The following is a 14765-nucleotide window of genomic DNA, read 5'->3' on the forward strand; positions in this document are numbered from 1 at the left end:
GAGGAGGAGGACAGTTCCCCAACACAGGGGTCAGATGTATGGAGGAACTTGACTCAAGTAGAAAGCCCAGGGATCGCTCTGAGTGTTTGGAGCTACGCAATCGTTTTGATGTGCTCTCCCTTGGCATGGAGGATGAAGAACAGACTTCATTTGAGGACCTCTCCCTCATCACAGTTGATGAGGAGCTACGCAATCGTTTTGATGTGCTCTCCCTTGGCATGGAGGATGAAGAACAGACTTCATTTGAGGACCTCTCCCTCATCACAGTTGATGAGGAATATGAAGAGGAGCAGCACAGTCAGTCCTCCGGGATTGTGCAAAAGACTTTGGAAGGGACTGCACATGGAAGAATCCCAACCAAGCCTAAGAGGAGGCGTGTAGTGGTGATAGGAGATTCCTTACTGAGGGGTACAGAAGCGGTGATCTGTGGGCCTGACAAGATGTCTCGAGAGGTGTGCTGTCTCCCCGGGGCCAAGATCCAAGATGTAACAGAGCAGCTGCAAGGAATCATAAAACCCACTGACAAATACCCCTTCCTTTTGGTCCATGTGGGAACCAATGACACTGCAAGCCACAGCCTCCAGAAGATCAAAAGTGATTATGAGGCTCTGGGCAGGAAGTTGAAGCAATTAAATGCACAAATCGTCATCTCATCTGTCCTCCCAGTTGAACGGCGTGGCCCAGGGAGAGAGAGAAAAATAGGGGAAGTGAACACCTGGCTTCGCAAATGGTGCCAGCAGGAACGGTTTGGATTCTTAGATCACGGTCTGAAGTTTCTTGAAGATGGACTTCTGGCAAGAGATGGGCTGCACCTCACAAAGGTTGGGAGGAATGTTTTCGCCAACAATCTCAAAAACCTCATCAGGAGGGCTTTAAACTGACTTATGTGGGGGAGGGAGATAGTGGTCCTGAAGGTAGGAGTCTATCAAGTGCTGAAGATGATCATCCAAATGTCAAGAGCCAAATGGAGCAAACAGCATGCAGACCTAGTAGTGGGAAGGAAAAATCCTTAAATAAGAGACTAGGGGGAATGATCAATGGTCTTCAATGTCTGTATACTAATGCACAGAGCATGGGAAATAAACAAGATGAACTTGAGCTCTTGGTACACCAAACTAAATATGACATAATAGGCATCACTGAAACCTGGTGGGATGAGTCTCATGATTGGAATGTAGTAATAGAGGGATACAATCTATTTCAGAGAAATAGATCAAACAGAAAAGGAGGAGGGGTGGCATTATATGTCAGGGATGTGTATACCTGTGAAGAGATCCAGGATTTAAAACTTCAAAGCCAAACTGAGAGTATCTGGGTCAAAATTAAGGGAGAGAAAAATAACAGTGATCTCATTGTGGGAGTTTACTACAGATCGCCAAGCCAAACTGAGGACACAGATGATGCTTTCCTGGAACAGATGACCAAGTATTCAAAAGGAAGTGAGATAGTAGTAATGGGGGATTTCAACTATCCTGATATTTGTTGGATGTCAAACTCAGCCAAGAGCACAAGGTCGAACAGATTCCTCACTGGCCTTGCAGACAATTTCATTGTCCAGAAAGTGGGAGAAGCAACAAGAGGATCAGCCATTTTAGATCTGGTCTTAACCAATAGTGATGACTTGGTAAGTGGGGTAGAAGTGGCAGGATCATTAGGTGGGAGTGATCATGCTCTTCTGGAGTTTATTATACAGCGGAAAGGAGCAACCAAGCATACTAAGACTCAAATTCTAGACTTTAAGAAAGCTGACTTCAGAAAATTTAGGGAAATGCTGGGAGTGATCCCATGGTCAGTAATACTAAAAGGGAAGGGAGTTCATGATGGATGGGAGTTTGTTAAAAGGGAGATATTAAAAGCACAACTTCAAGCAGTACCAATGAGACGAAAACATGGAAGGTGCCTAAAGAAGCCAGGGTGGCTATCTAAAGAACTTTTAACTGATTTAAGATTTAAAAGGGATATGTACAAAAAATGGAAAAAGGGGGAAGTCACCAGAGAGGAATTCAAACAAATAGCCAGCAAGTGTAGAGACAAAGTCAGAAAAGCTAAAGCACAGAATGAACTCAGGCTTGCTAGAGAGGTTAAAAGCAATAAAAAGGGCTTTTATGGGTATGTCCGTAGCAAAAGGAAGAACAATGAAACAGTGGGGTCACTTAGAGGAGAAGATGGTGAAATGCGAACAGGAGACAGAGAAAGGGCAGAACTCCTCAATGCCTTCTTTGCCTCAGTCTTCTCAAAAAAAGAAAACAATGCCCAACCTGAAGAATATGGAGCAGATGATTCAGCAGGGGAAACACAGCCCAGAATAAGTAAGGAGGTAATACAAGAATACTTGGCTAGTTTAGATGTATTCAAGTCTCCAGGGCCAGATGAACTATATCCAAGAGTATTAAAAGAACTGGCAGAGGTGATTTCAGAACCACTGGCAGTAATCTTTGAGAATTCCTGGAGAACTGGGGAAGTACCGGCAGACTGGAGGAGGGCAAATGTTGTCCCTATTTTCAAAAAGGGAAAGAGAAGACCCAAACAATTACCGCCCAGTCAGCCTGACATCAATACCAGGAAAGATTCTAGAGCAGATCATTAAGCAAACGGTCTGTGAGCACCTAGAAAGGAACGCTGTGATCACTAAAAGTCAGCATGGGTTTCTGAAAAATAAGTCATGTCAGACCAATCTGATCTCATTTTTTGACAGAATTACAAGCCTGGTAGATGAAGGGAATGCTGTGGAAGTGTGCATGCACACGAAAGCTCATACCAGGAACAAACTCAGTTGGTCTCTAAGGTGCTACTGGAAAGAATTTTCGATTTTGTTTTGACTATGGCAGACCAACACGGCTACCCACCTGTAACTGGAGCTGTGGATGTAGCCTATCTTGATTTCAGCAAGGCCTTTGACAAGGTGCCCCATGATATTCTCGTAAAGAAGCTGGTAAAATGCGGACTAGACAATGCTACCATTCAGTGGATTTGTAACTGGCTGACTGACCGAACCCAAAGGGTACTCATTAATGGCTCCTCTTCATCCTGGAGAGAAGTGACTAGTGGGGTGCCACAGGGTTCTGTCTTGGGCCCAGTCTTATTCAACATCTTCATCAATGACTTGGATGATGGGCTTGAGGGTATCCTGATCAAGTTTGCAGATGACACCAAATTAGGAGGGGTGGCTAATACCCCAGAGGACAGGATCACACTTCAAAATGACCTTAACAGACTAGAGAACTGGGCCAAAGCAAACAAGATGAATTTTAACAGGGAGAAATGTAAAGTACTACACTTGGGCAAAAAAAATGAAAGGCACAAATACAGGATGGGTGACACCTGGCTTGAGAGCAGTACATGTGAAAAGGATCTAGGAGTCTTGGTAGACCATAAACTTGACATGAGTCAACAGTGTGATGCAGCAGCTAAAAAAGCCAATGCAATTCTGGGCTGCATCAATAGGAGTATAGCATCTAGATCAAGGGAAGTAATAGTACCACTATATTCTGCTCTGGTCAGACCTCACCTGGAATACTGTGTACAGTTCTGGGCACCACAGTTCAAGAAGGATACTGACAAGCTGGAACGTGTCCAGAGGAGGGCAACCAAAATGGTCAAAGGCCTGGAAACGATGCCTTATGAGGAACGGCTTAGGGAGCTGGGTATGTTTAGCCTGGAGAAGAAAAGGTTAAGGGGTGATATGATAGCCATGTTCAAATATATAAAAGGATGTCATATAGAGGAGGGCGAAAGGTTGTTTTCTGCTGCTCCAGAGAAGCGGACACGGGGCAATGGATTCAAACTACAAGAAAGAAGATTCCACCTAAACATTAGGAAGAACTTCCTGACAGTAAGAGCTGTTCGACAGTGGAATTTGCTGCCAAGGAGTGTGGTGGAGTCTCCTTCTTTGGAGGTCTTTAAGCAGAGGCTTGACAGCCATCTGTCAGGCATGCTTTGATGGTGTTTCCTGCTTGGCAGGGGGTTGGACTGGATGGCCCTTGTGGTCTCTTCCAACTCTATGATTCTATGATTCTATGATTCTATGATTCTAAGTAAGATTATTTACTGGACTAAGAACTTCTAAGAATTCCTTTAAACTTGCAGAGAAAACAATAAAAGGAAGCCCGCTCTCTTTGAACTGCTTGACAGAGCAGGGTATCGGTAAAAGAGCAAAGCCGCGACTAACGGAAAAAAAGTTTTGCTAACTCTGCTGAACTCTTTAAAAGTGGATTAAAAGTTGTTTGGATGCTTTTTAAAGACTTAACAATAGGAATTAAGGCAAAAGAAGACACTGCCTCACCCTCTGGATTAGGATTCCGGGTCGGAGGCGGGCTGCGTTACATTATTGCCATTTGTTAAGTAACTGTTTACCAGAGGAGACATTTTAACTTTTTTGTTGCTGGCTACAGTTTGTCTGCACGGATTTGGTGGTTACATTGCAATTGGAAAATAGATACTGACTTGGACTATTTAAAACTAACTGTTCTTGATTTGGGGAAAGTTTGGAACTTTTGAAGTTAGTGAATTCTTTGCCTATATTTGGAAAGTTGAAACTGTTTGGGACTCCTGGCTCAGCAGTCTCTTTGTTCTCTGGACTGAATTGCTGGCCACCTGGTGTTTACTTTTGGGACTGTTGGTCTTCTGCTGTGAATGTCTGAGACAGTTATTACAACTGGGGTGACCTTGAGATTACAGCTGCAGAGCTCTCAGGAAATGCAAGATAGCACTAGAACCAAAACAACTGCTTCTGCACAAAGAAAAGGCTCTGTTTCCTTAACCATACAGGAGCAAATGGAAAAATTAGCTGCCAGTATTGCAGAAATAGCAGAAGGACTCAAAAAAGTATCTGAGGAGGTGAAGCAAACGCAGGTTTCAGTAAATACAATAAATACAACTGTCAACTCTGCAACAGACAAACTCCAAGCTGAGATCAAAGATTCCACCCAAACATTGGAAAAGTCAGTTGGACAAATTGAGGAAAATGTAAGGAAAAATAGAGAAGAAATTAATAAAATTGGTCAAGAGGTCACAGTCTTAAAGAAGGATTCAGAGGAATTTAAAGTAGTCAAAGAAAAAATAAAAAGGTGGAGGAGAAATTGGATAATATTGATTTGGAGAAAGTTGAAAGGATTGGAACACAGCAGAGAAGCATAGAAGAATCCCTTGCCTTTCTTCAACTCCGCCAAAGAGAGGGGAACATCCGTCTAAGAGGACTCCCAGAATTGGAAGGTGACAGCCTAAAAGCTTTCATAGCGAATAAATTTGCAACATTCTGGCATTTGGAAGAGGAAGACGTCTTAGCCCTCATAGTGAAGGCCTTCAGGTTTGGACCTAGAGGATCCAGAGGAAAGAAAGGCACTAAGACAGTAAGTGACTGTCTGATTGTGCTGAATAACAGGTACGACAGAGACTACTTTCTGGATCTACATTATAAGAACAACCTGGTGGTTCAGCAGAACAAAGTCATTTTATATAAGGACATCCCCAAATTTTTCCTGGACAAAAGAGTGTCATACAACGACTTATCAACAGAGCATCCCCTTCAGTTGGGAATTTCCGGAAGGCCTTGCATTTACGTTCAAAGAAAAGAAGATAAGGATAAAATCCCCGGCAGAAAAGCAAAAAATTTTGGACAAATACCTGGAGGACTTCAAAGGCTCAGCACTTGACCCAGCTTTCTTCTATCGGCCTCCAGGAATATTTCCACCGCCAGGGGTACCAGGACCAAGTGATAAAGACCCGGAAGAAGACAAGTTAGCAGAGGCATCTGGAGGAGGAGAGTAAAAAAGCAAAGGAAAATGGCGCTCAAACTGATGACGTGGAATGTTCGGGGATTGAACCAGAGACCGAAGAGACGCAGAGTTTTTTATAGTTTGGAGAAGAAGAATTTGGATATAATATGCCTACAGGAGACCCATATAGTTCGACGTCACAGAAGAATATTACAAAATAAAAAACTAGGCCAAGAGTTCATTTCATCGGATAAAGTCAAGAAGAGAGGAGTTATAATGTATGTAAAGGAAAAGTATAGCCCAAGACAGTTATTTAAAGATGAAGAAGGGAGATACATTGCTGTTGAAATTAAAGTGCAAGGCGAGAAATTTTTGATTCTGGGACTTTATGCACCAAATGATGGAAAGTCAATTTTTTACAAAAACATACATGATTTGCTGTTGGATTATTTGGATTATAAAATAGTTTGCCTTGGAGATTTCAATGGTGCAGTTTCCACGTTAATGGATAGATCACAAAGAACTAAACTAACAAATGATGGGAAACTCCCAAAGACTTTCTTTGAAATGGTGGACAATTTGAATTTGGTGGATGCTTGGAGGCTAAGAAACCCCACCGAAACAGAGGCAACTTTTTTCAGTGAATCTCAGAAGTCATGGTCGAGAATAGATTATATCTGGATTTCGAATGAATTGGCACCGAAAATACAAAAAGCAGAAATCGGCCCAAAGACATATTCGGACCATAATCCTGTACAAGTGAATTTAAAAATGGTTTCCAAGGATTCCTTCAGATGGAGAATGGATGACGCTCTACTGAGAGACACCAAGCTAGTAGAAAGAGCAGTAAAAAAAATGAAAGAGTATTTTCAAATTAATTTAAATTCAGAAGTGGAAAAGAGGATTGTTTGGGATGCAAGCAAGGCGGTAATGAGAGGGTTCCTCATAAGTGAAAAAGCGAAAAAGAAGAAACAACAAAATGCAGAAATGGAAAGACTGTTGAAATTGATCAAAGTTAAAGAAAAAGAACTAAGAGGACACCCTAAATGTTTAAAGATTCAAAAAGAAATCAAATACTTGCAATCCCAATATGCAAAAATTGTGAACCAAGATATTGAATGGAAAATTAAAATGATGAAGCAGAGGACCTTCGAATCAGCAAATAAATGTGGAAAATTATTAGCTTGGCAGTTGAAGAAAAGACAGAAAGCAAATGTCATCAGCAATTTAGTAGTAAATGGAAGAAATGTCGAGAATCCAGAGGAAATTAGAAGGTGTTTTCAAGGATTTTACAAACAATTGTATAAGGAGGAGAAGATAGAAGAATCAGAGATAGACCGATTTCTGGAAAAAAATGGATTGCAAAAAGTCCCAGAGGATAAATTAACAATGCTCAACCACCCGATATCGACTCAAGAGATAGAGGAGGCAATTAACAACATGCAGATAGGGAAGGTCCCAGGACCAGACGGATTGACTGCAAAGTACTATAAGACTTTGAAAGATTGGCTATCACAGCCTTTGAAAGAAGTTTGCAACAAAATACTAGAAGGAGATAGGGCACCAGAGACATGGAAAGAAGCCTTTATCACACTGATTCCAAAACCAGAGACAGATAAGACTTTAATGGAAAATTATCGTCCAATTTCACTTTTAAATGTGGATTATAAAATTTTCACGAATGTCATGGCTACAAGATTAAAAAGAGTGCTGAAAGATTATATCCACAAAGACCAAGCAGGTTTTCTACCAGGAAGACAAATAAACAACAACACAAGAATTATTGTGGATATTTTAGAAAAACTGGAAAAGAACATAAATACAGATGCAGCACTAATGTTTATAGATGCGGAGAAAGCCTTTGACAATATTTCTTGGACATTTATGAAGAAGAATTTGGAAAAGATGGCAGTTGGACAAAGATTTTTAAATGGCATCAACGCCATTTACACAGAACAAAAAGCAAAAATTATAATAAACAGTGTGATATCGGAGGAAATTAAAGTTGAGAAAGGAACAAGACAAGGGTGCCCTATCTCCCCTTTACTATTTATTACGGTCCTGGAGGTCCTCCTAAACATGATACGAAAGGAGAAACAGATAAAAGGAATAAGGGTGGGGGAGAAGGAATATAAATTACGCGCCTGAAAGGAGTGTCCCCAAAGCTCTGGAAATAATCGAATTGTTTGGACGGGTAGCGGAGCGTGTGTGGCATTGCATTGCAGTGAGTGAGAGTTTTGCATTTGCATTGCACGGTGTGTGTGTGCGCGCTTGTACACTGGACATGACTGCAATAGATCGGCAGTTGTTGTGGCAGCTGCGAGGACCTCCAGATGTTGCTGGCCTCCTAGCTCCCAATCCCCAGCCCCTCAGCCAGCATGCCCAAACCTCTGCAAGACCCCATCCCTGCACCAGAGGCTTTCCCCGGTTGCGCCGCCTAGAAAGGAAACTCCTTGTTGCGCCTCTGCATGAGTGCCTGCTCCCCTTCATGGATCACTGCCTTGTCGTGGCGAAGGGGCTTGAATTACTCAGGCAAGCTATGGACAGGTCAAGATGGACAGGTCATAGCGGAGAGTTTGGACCAAACGTGATCCACCTGGAGAAGGAACTGGCAAGCCGCTCCAGTATCCCTGCCAAGAAAACTCCATGGACAAAGACAACAGGCATATAAAAGATATGACGCTGGAAGATGAGCCCCTCAGGTCGGAAGGCGTCCAACTTGCTACTGGGGAAGAGCGGAGGACAAGTACAAGTAGATCCAGAGCTGATGAAGCGGCTGGGCCAAAGCCGAAAGGACGCTCAGTTGCGGATATGCCTGGAAGCGAAAGGAAAGTCCAATGCTGTAAAGAAAAGTATTGCATAGGAACCTGGAATGTAAGAACCATGAACCTTGGTAAGCTGGATGTGGTAAAAAATGAGATGGCAAGAATAAACATTGACATCCTAGGCATCAGTGAACTAAAATGGACAGGAATGGGCGAATTCAGTTCGGATGACTATCATATCTACTACTGTGGGCAGGAATCCCGTAAAAGAAATGGAGTGGCCCTCATAGTCAACAAAAGAGTGGCGAAAGCTGTACTGGGATGCAACTTCAAAAATGATAGAATGATCTCGATACGAATCCAAGGCAGTCCTTTTAACATCACAGTAATCCAAGTTTATGCACCAACTACCAGTGCTGAAGAAACCGAAATTGATCAATTCTATGAAGACTTACAACACCTCATAGAAATGACACCAAAGAAGGATGTTCTTCTCATTATAGGGGATTGGAATGCTAAAGTAGGAAGTCAAGAGATAAAAGGAACAACTGGCAAGTTTGGCCTTGGAGATCAAAATGAAGCAGGGCAAAGGCTAATAGAGTTCTGTCAAGAGAACAAGCTGGTCATCACAAACACTCTTTTCCAACAACACAAGAGACGACTCTACACATGGACATCACCAGATGGGCAACATCGAAATCAGATTGATTATATTCTCTGCAGCCAAAGATGGAGAAGCTCTATACACTCAGCAAAAACAAGACCTGGAGCTGACTGTGGCTCAGATCATCAGCTTCTTATAGCAAAATTCCAGCTTAAACTGAAGAAAGTAGGAAAAACCACTGGGCCAGTAAGATTCAATCTAAATCAAATTCCTTATGAATACACAGTTGAAGTGAAGAACAGGTTCAAGGATTTAGATTTGGTGGATAGAGTACCTGAAGAACTGTGGATGGAGGCTCGTAACATTATACAGGAGACAGCAACGAAAACCATCCCAATGAAAAAGAAATGCAAGAAAGCAAAGTGGCTGACCAATGAGGCCTTACAAATAGCGGGGGAGAGAAGACAAGCAAAATGCGAAGGAGATCGTGAAAGATACAGGAAATTGAATGCAGATTTCCAAAGAATAGCAAGGAGAGACAAGAGGGCCTTTCTAAACGAGCAATGCAAAGAAATAGAGGAAAACAACAGAATGGGAAAAACCAGAGATTTATTCAAGAAGATTGGAGATATGAAAGGAACATTTCGTACAAAGATTACCACAATTAAGGACAAAAGTGGAAAGGACCTAACAGAAGCAGAAGACATCAAGAAGAGGTGGCAAGAATACACAGAGGAATTATACCAGAAAGATATGGAGGTCTCATACACCCCAGGAAATGTGGTTGCTGACCTTGAGCCAGACATCCTGGAGAGTGAAGTCAAATGGGCCTTAGAAAGCCTTGCTAACAACAAGGCCAGTGGAAGTGATGATATTCCAGCTGAACTATTTAAAATTTTAAAAGAGGATGCTGTTAAGGTGCTGCACTCAATATGCCAGCAAGTTTGGAAAACTCAGCAGTGGCCAGAGGATTGGAGAAGATCAGTCTACATCCCAATCCCAAAGAAAGGCAGTGCCAAAGAATGCTCCAACTACCGCACAATTGCGCTCATTTCACACGCTAGCAAGGTTATGCTTAAAATTCTACAAGGCAGGCTTAAGCAGTATGTGGACCGAGAACTCCCAGAAGTGCAAGCTGGATTTCGAAGGGGCAGAGGAACCAGAGACCAAATTGCAAACATGTGCTGGATTATGGAGAAAGCCAGAGAGTTCCAGAAAAACATCTACTTCTGCGTCATTGATTATGCAAAAGCATTTGACTGTGTCGACCACAGCAAACTATGGCAAGTTCTTAAAGAAATGGGAGTGCCGGATCACCTCATTTGCCTCCTGAGAAATCTCTATGTGGGACAAGAAGCTACAGTTAGAACTGGATATGGAACAACTGATTGGTTCAAAATTGGGAAAGGAGTACGACAAGGCTGTATATTGTCTCCCTGCTTATTTAACTTATATGCAGAATACATCATGCGAAAGGCTGGACTGGATGAATCCCCAACCGGAATTAAGATTGCCGGAAAAAATATCAACAACCTCAGATATGCTGATGATACTACCTTGATGGCAGAAAGTGAGGAAGAATTGAAGAACCTTTTAATGAGGGTGAAAGAGGAAAGCGTAAAATATGGTCTGAAGCTCAACATCAAAAAAACTAAGATCATGGCCACTGGTCCCATAACCTCCTGGCAAATAGAAGGGGAAGAAATGGAGGCAGTGAGAGATTTCACTTTCTTGGGTTCCATGATCACTGCAGATGGTGACAGCAGTCACGAAATTAGAAGACGCCTGCTTCTTGGGAGAAAAGCAATGACAAACCTAGACAGCATCTTAAAAAGCAAAGACATCACCTTGCCGACAAAAGTCCGTATAGTTAAAGCTATGGTTTTCCCAGTAGTAATGTATGGAAGTGAGAGCTGGACCATAAAGAAGGCTGATCGCTGAAGAATTGATGCTTTTGAATTGTGGTGCTGGAGGAGACTCTTGAGAGTCCCATGGACTGCAAGAAGATCAAACCTATCCATTCTCAAGGAAATCAGCCCTGAGTGCTCAGTGGAAGGACATATCCTGAAGTTGAGGCTCCAGTACTTTGGCCACCTCATGAGAAGAGAAGACTCCCTGGAAAAGACCCTGATGTTGGGAAAGATGGAGGGCACAAGGAGAAGGGGACGACAGAGGACGAGATGGTTGGACAGGGTTCTCGAAGCTACTAACATGAGTTTGGCCAAACTGCGAGAGGCAGTGAAGGATAGGCGTGCCTGGCGTGCTCTGGTCCATGGGGTCACCAAGAGGCAGACACGACTCAAGGACTGAACAACAACATGAGTGCCTGCTCCGTCTTGCATTAGGATTGACTGCAACAACCAGACATTGCTGGACTCCCGGGATTCCTCTCGGCTCCAGCCAATGGGCGTTCCCATAGGAGAGGGGCGCCGCCAGACGACAGCAGCCTTCGTTTGCATACTGCCCTCCCCACAATTCAATGCGGTTGAACGCCATTAGGAACCTACTGTACTTCACATCTGCATTTGAAATTTAAAAAAAAGCCCCAAATTCTCGTTCGGAAGCGTAGAGGAAGATGGAGGGGGGAAATAAGCAAAGATTTGATTAATCAAAAAACAGCAAACTATCTTTGTTCACCATAATGTGAAAGTCCTCTATACTGAAGCCTTTAAATACCAGATGGAGTATACATACATTTGTGCTCGCTTCGGCAGCACATATACTAAAATTGGAACGATACAGAGAAGATTAGCATGGCCCCTGCGCAAGGATGACACGCAAGGATGATGCATTATTATTATTATTATTATTATTATTATTATCCACAGCATCCTCAGGCTTTGGCCATACCTTCCGTTTGCAAACCTCCAAATGATTCACAACCACTTGCATTTATTTCCACGCACGCTCCAAAGTCTCCAAAGACTGAGAGCCAGTGTGGTGTAGTGGTTAAGAGCGGTAGACTCGTAATCTGGTGAACCGGGTTCGCGTCTCCGCTCCTCCACATGCAGCTGCTGGGTGACCTTGGGCTAGTCACACTTCTTTGAAGTCTCTCAGCCCCACTCACCTCACAGAGTGTTTGTTGTGGGGGAGGAAGGGAAAGGAGAATGTTAGCCGCTTTGAGACTCCTTCGGGTAGTGAAAAGCGGGATATCAAATCCAAACTCTTCTTCTTCTTCTTCTTCTTTCTAAATGCTAGGATGATAATGACATGCCTTATGCATGGGGCTGCATTAAAAAAGAAAGAAAGCGCTATTATTTATTGCTTCATCCTTTGTTCAAAACCCTCCAGGGGCGCCCTAATCTCCCCAAAATGTGAGATTTATGGGGGTGCACTTTGCAATCAAACCATTAAATAATAGTATGTTTTTTTGCTGGTCTTAATTAATACATACAGTCAAGGAGCAATTGTCGCCCTTCAATGCAGGCACAGGCAAACTCGGCCCTCCAGATGATTTAGGACTACAACTCCCATCATTCCTAGCTGGTCAGGGATGATGGGAACTGTAGTCTCAAAACATCTGGAGGGCCTGCTTTAATGGCTAAGGCTGGCAAATATTTAAAAAAAGAGCCTTTGGGTGGTGCATGGAAAAATAAATGCAAATGGTCATTTGGAGGTTTGCAAATGGAAGGGTGAGTTGGAGAGCGTGCAAAACACAAACAAACCTCCGGAGAGGTTTCAACAGGTCTCCTCTGAGCCTGCAGCACCCAGATCACACGGTTCTGCATTGTTGGAAAGCAAAGATAGGAGCATGCATGACCCGTAGGAAATGTATTTTTTTTGAGAGGTGTGGAATTTGCAAACTGGAAGGGAGAGAAAAGGCCAAAAAAATAAAAAATAAAAAGCAGGAGGAGGAAAGAACAATAAATGAGAGCCCGGTCTGTTTTGCTGGTCTGGAATGAAGCCCCATGCATCAATATAGCATAGTTAGGGTGCATAGCCGCGTTGCAATCGCCTGACATTTTTGGAAAGGGGGGATATTTGGGGGGTAAAGAGGAATGCAAATGTGGATGCAAGTAATGCGGAGTTTGCAAAGTGAAGGGTGAGGGGGGAAGAGGAAGGGGGGGGGAAAGGTACGGCCCAAACCTGAGGATGCTGTGGAAAATAATAACAATAATGCATCAAAATATGGAACGCTTCACGAATTTGCGTGTCATCCTTGCGCAGGGGCCATGCTAATCTTCTCTGTATCGTTCCAATTTTAGTATATGTGCTGCCGAAGCGAGCACAAACCTACCATATACCGCAGCCGTATATAAACCACTGACTTTAAAATATTTCAAGCTCATGGTGAGAAAATGTTATTTTCTTTCTTTTCCGCGTTTGCTCTTCCTGTTCTGTTTTGAACCACCCACTAAACTACCCCTTAGTCTCCTCGGCATTCTGAAATTAATCCATCAGATTTCTTTTAATTTCCTGCACCCCGATGCATGCTGGGAGAGCGCCTATGCAAATTTGACGCCTCCTATTGAACAGGCGAGGCGGGTTGAGAGAAAGAGAGAGAGGTGGGAGGGGTCCTCACTTTGACCAATGAACTGCCTGAAAAGAAAGGGGAGATTTGAATCGCCCCACTAAAACGAGTCCGTTTTCACAGGGAAGGGATGCATGTAGGTGTCGTGCGATTTTTAAAAATATGTTATTCCGGCGGATTTTTTTTTCAGGCACTCATTCAGACACCACCTAAAAGGAAGGGGTCCTTACTAGGGCAACAGGAGTTGGCGCAGGCGCAGAGCAGCTGGGCAGCAGGAGCTGGCGCAGGCGCAGAACAACCGGGCAGCCTGGATAGAGCGTTGGTGAGTAGGGGAGGAACGGAAGAGTTCATTTGTTACCCCTGGGGGGGGGCATATCCCCAAAACTAGGAATTTAACCATTTTAAATGCTGGGTAATCACCCCAATAGGCAATTTTCAGGTCAATTTCCAATTCCCGGGGAAATTTCTCCCCTTTTTCTTGCTGGGGCAATTAATCTTCGCGGGGCAATTGAAAAAGCTGCTGTTGCAATTCCTTGCACTCTTAATTTTGCAGATTTAAATGCATGCCCTGGGAGCTGGATTTGCAAAATTAAGAGTGCAATGATTTCTCCTTTAAAAAAAATTAATTTAAAAAACCAGTTTGGGAAAATGCTCCATTGGCCTGTAAAGAAAATGAACTTGACCCATGTTAGCTACCATTTCCTGTGAAATTTATATTTTCTCTTTCTTACCAAAGCAAAGCTCTTGGGAGCTAGCGGGAGAGCAGTGGTCTTAACTGAACCAAACACCAGGAATTAAAATGGCAGGATTAAGTGTTCTCCCATTTCTTGCTTCCTTTTGTTTTTAAAAGCTTCCTAGATTTGCAAATAAATGATAGCAGATAATTGAGCGCGTCCTAAAAAATTACAGGTAGGTAGCCGTGTTGGTCTGCCATAGTCGAAACAAAATAAAAAATGAAAAAATAAATTCCTTCCAGTAGCAACCTTAGAGACCAACTAGAATAGAAATAAATTTTATTACGGTTTGTTCTTGGAATGAGCTTTCATGTGCATGCACACTTCCCAGCGAAAGTATCCAGGACCAGATGGCCACCTGACTTCTCCAGGGAAACCAGAACTTGCCGCCTTCCCGAGGGAGTTAATGATTTGTGCCTTTTTTCCCTGTGAAACAGACTGACTCTGGGTTCCGGATACGGTACTCTTCTGGGTAGC

General features: G+C 43.1%; 2 non-coding genes across 2 annotated transcripts; one reads left to right on the forward strand and one right to left on the reverse strand.

Annotated features, from left to right (window-relative positions):
- The first annotated feature begins 11781 nt into the window (after window positions 1-11781).
- On the forward strand, window positions 11782-11888 carry LOC117039771. The gene has a single exon (XR_004425790.1). It is a non-coding gene; the product is annotated as a U6 spliceosomal RNA (small nuclear RNA).
- Window positions 11889-13205: 1317 nt separating this feature from the next.
- LOC117039774 lies at window positions 13206-13312 on the reverse strand. The gene has a single exon (XR_004425793.1). It is a non-coding gene; the product is annotated as a U6 spliceosomal RNA (small nuclear RNA).
- Between the last annotated feature and the right edge of the window lie 1453 nt (window positions 13313-14765).

This window comes from Lacerta agilis, chromosome 18 (genome assembly GCF_009819535.1).
Source record: "Lacerta agilis isolate rLacAgi1 chromosome 18, rLacAgi1.pri, whole genome shotgun sequence".
Lineage (NCBI taxonomy): Eukaryota > Metazoa > Chordata > Lepidosauria > Squamata > Lacertidae > Lacerta > Lacerta agilis.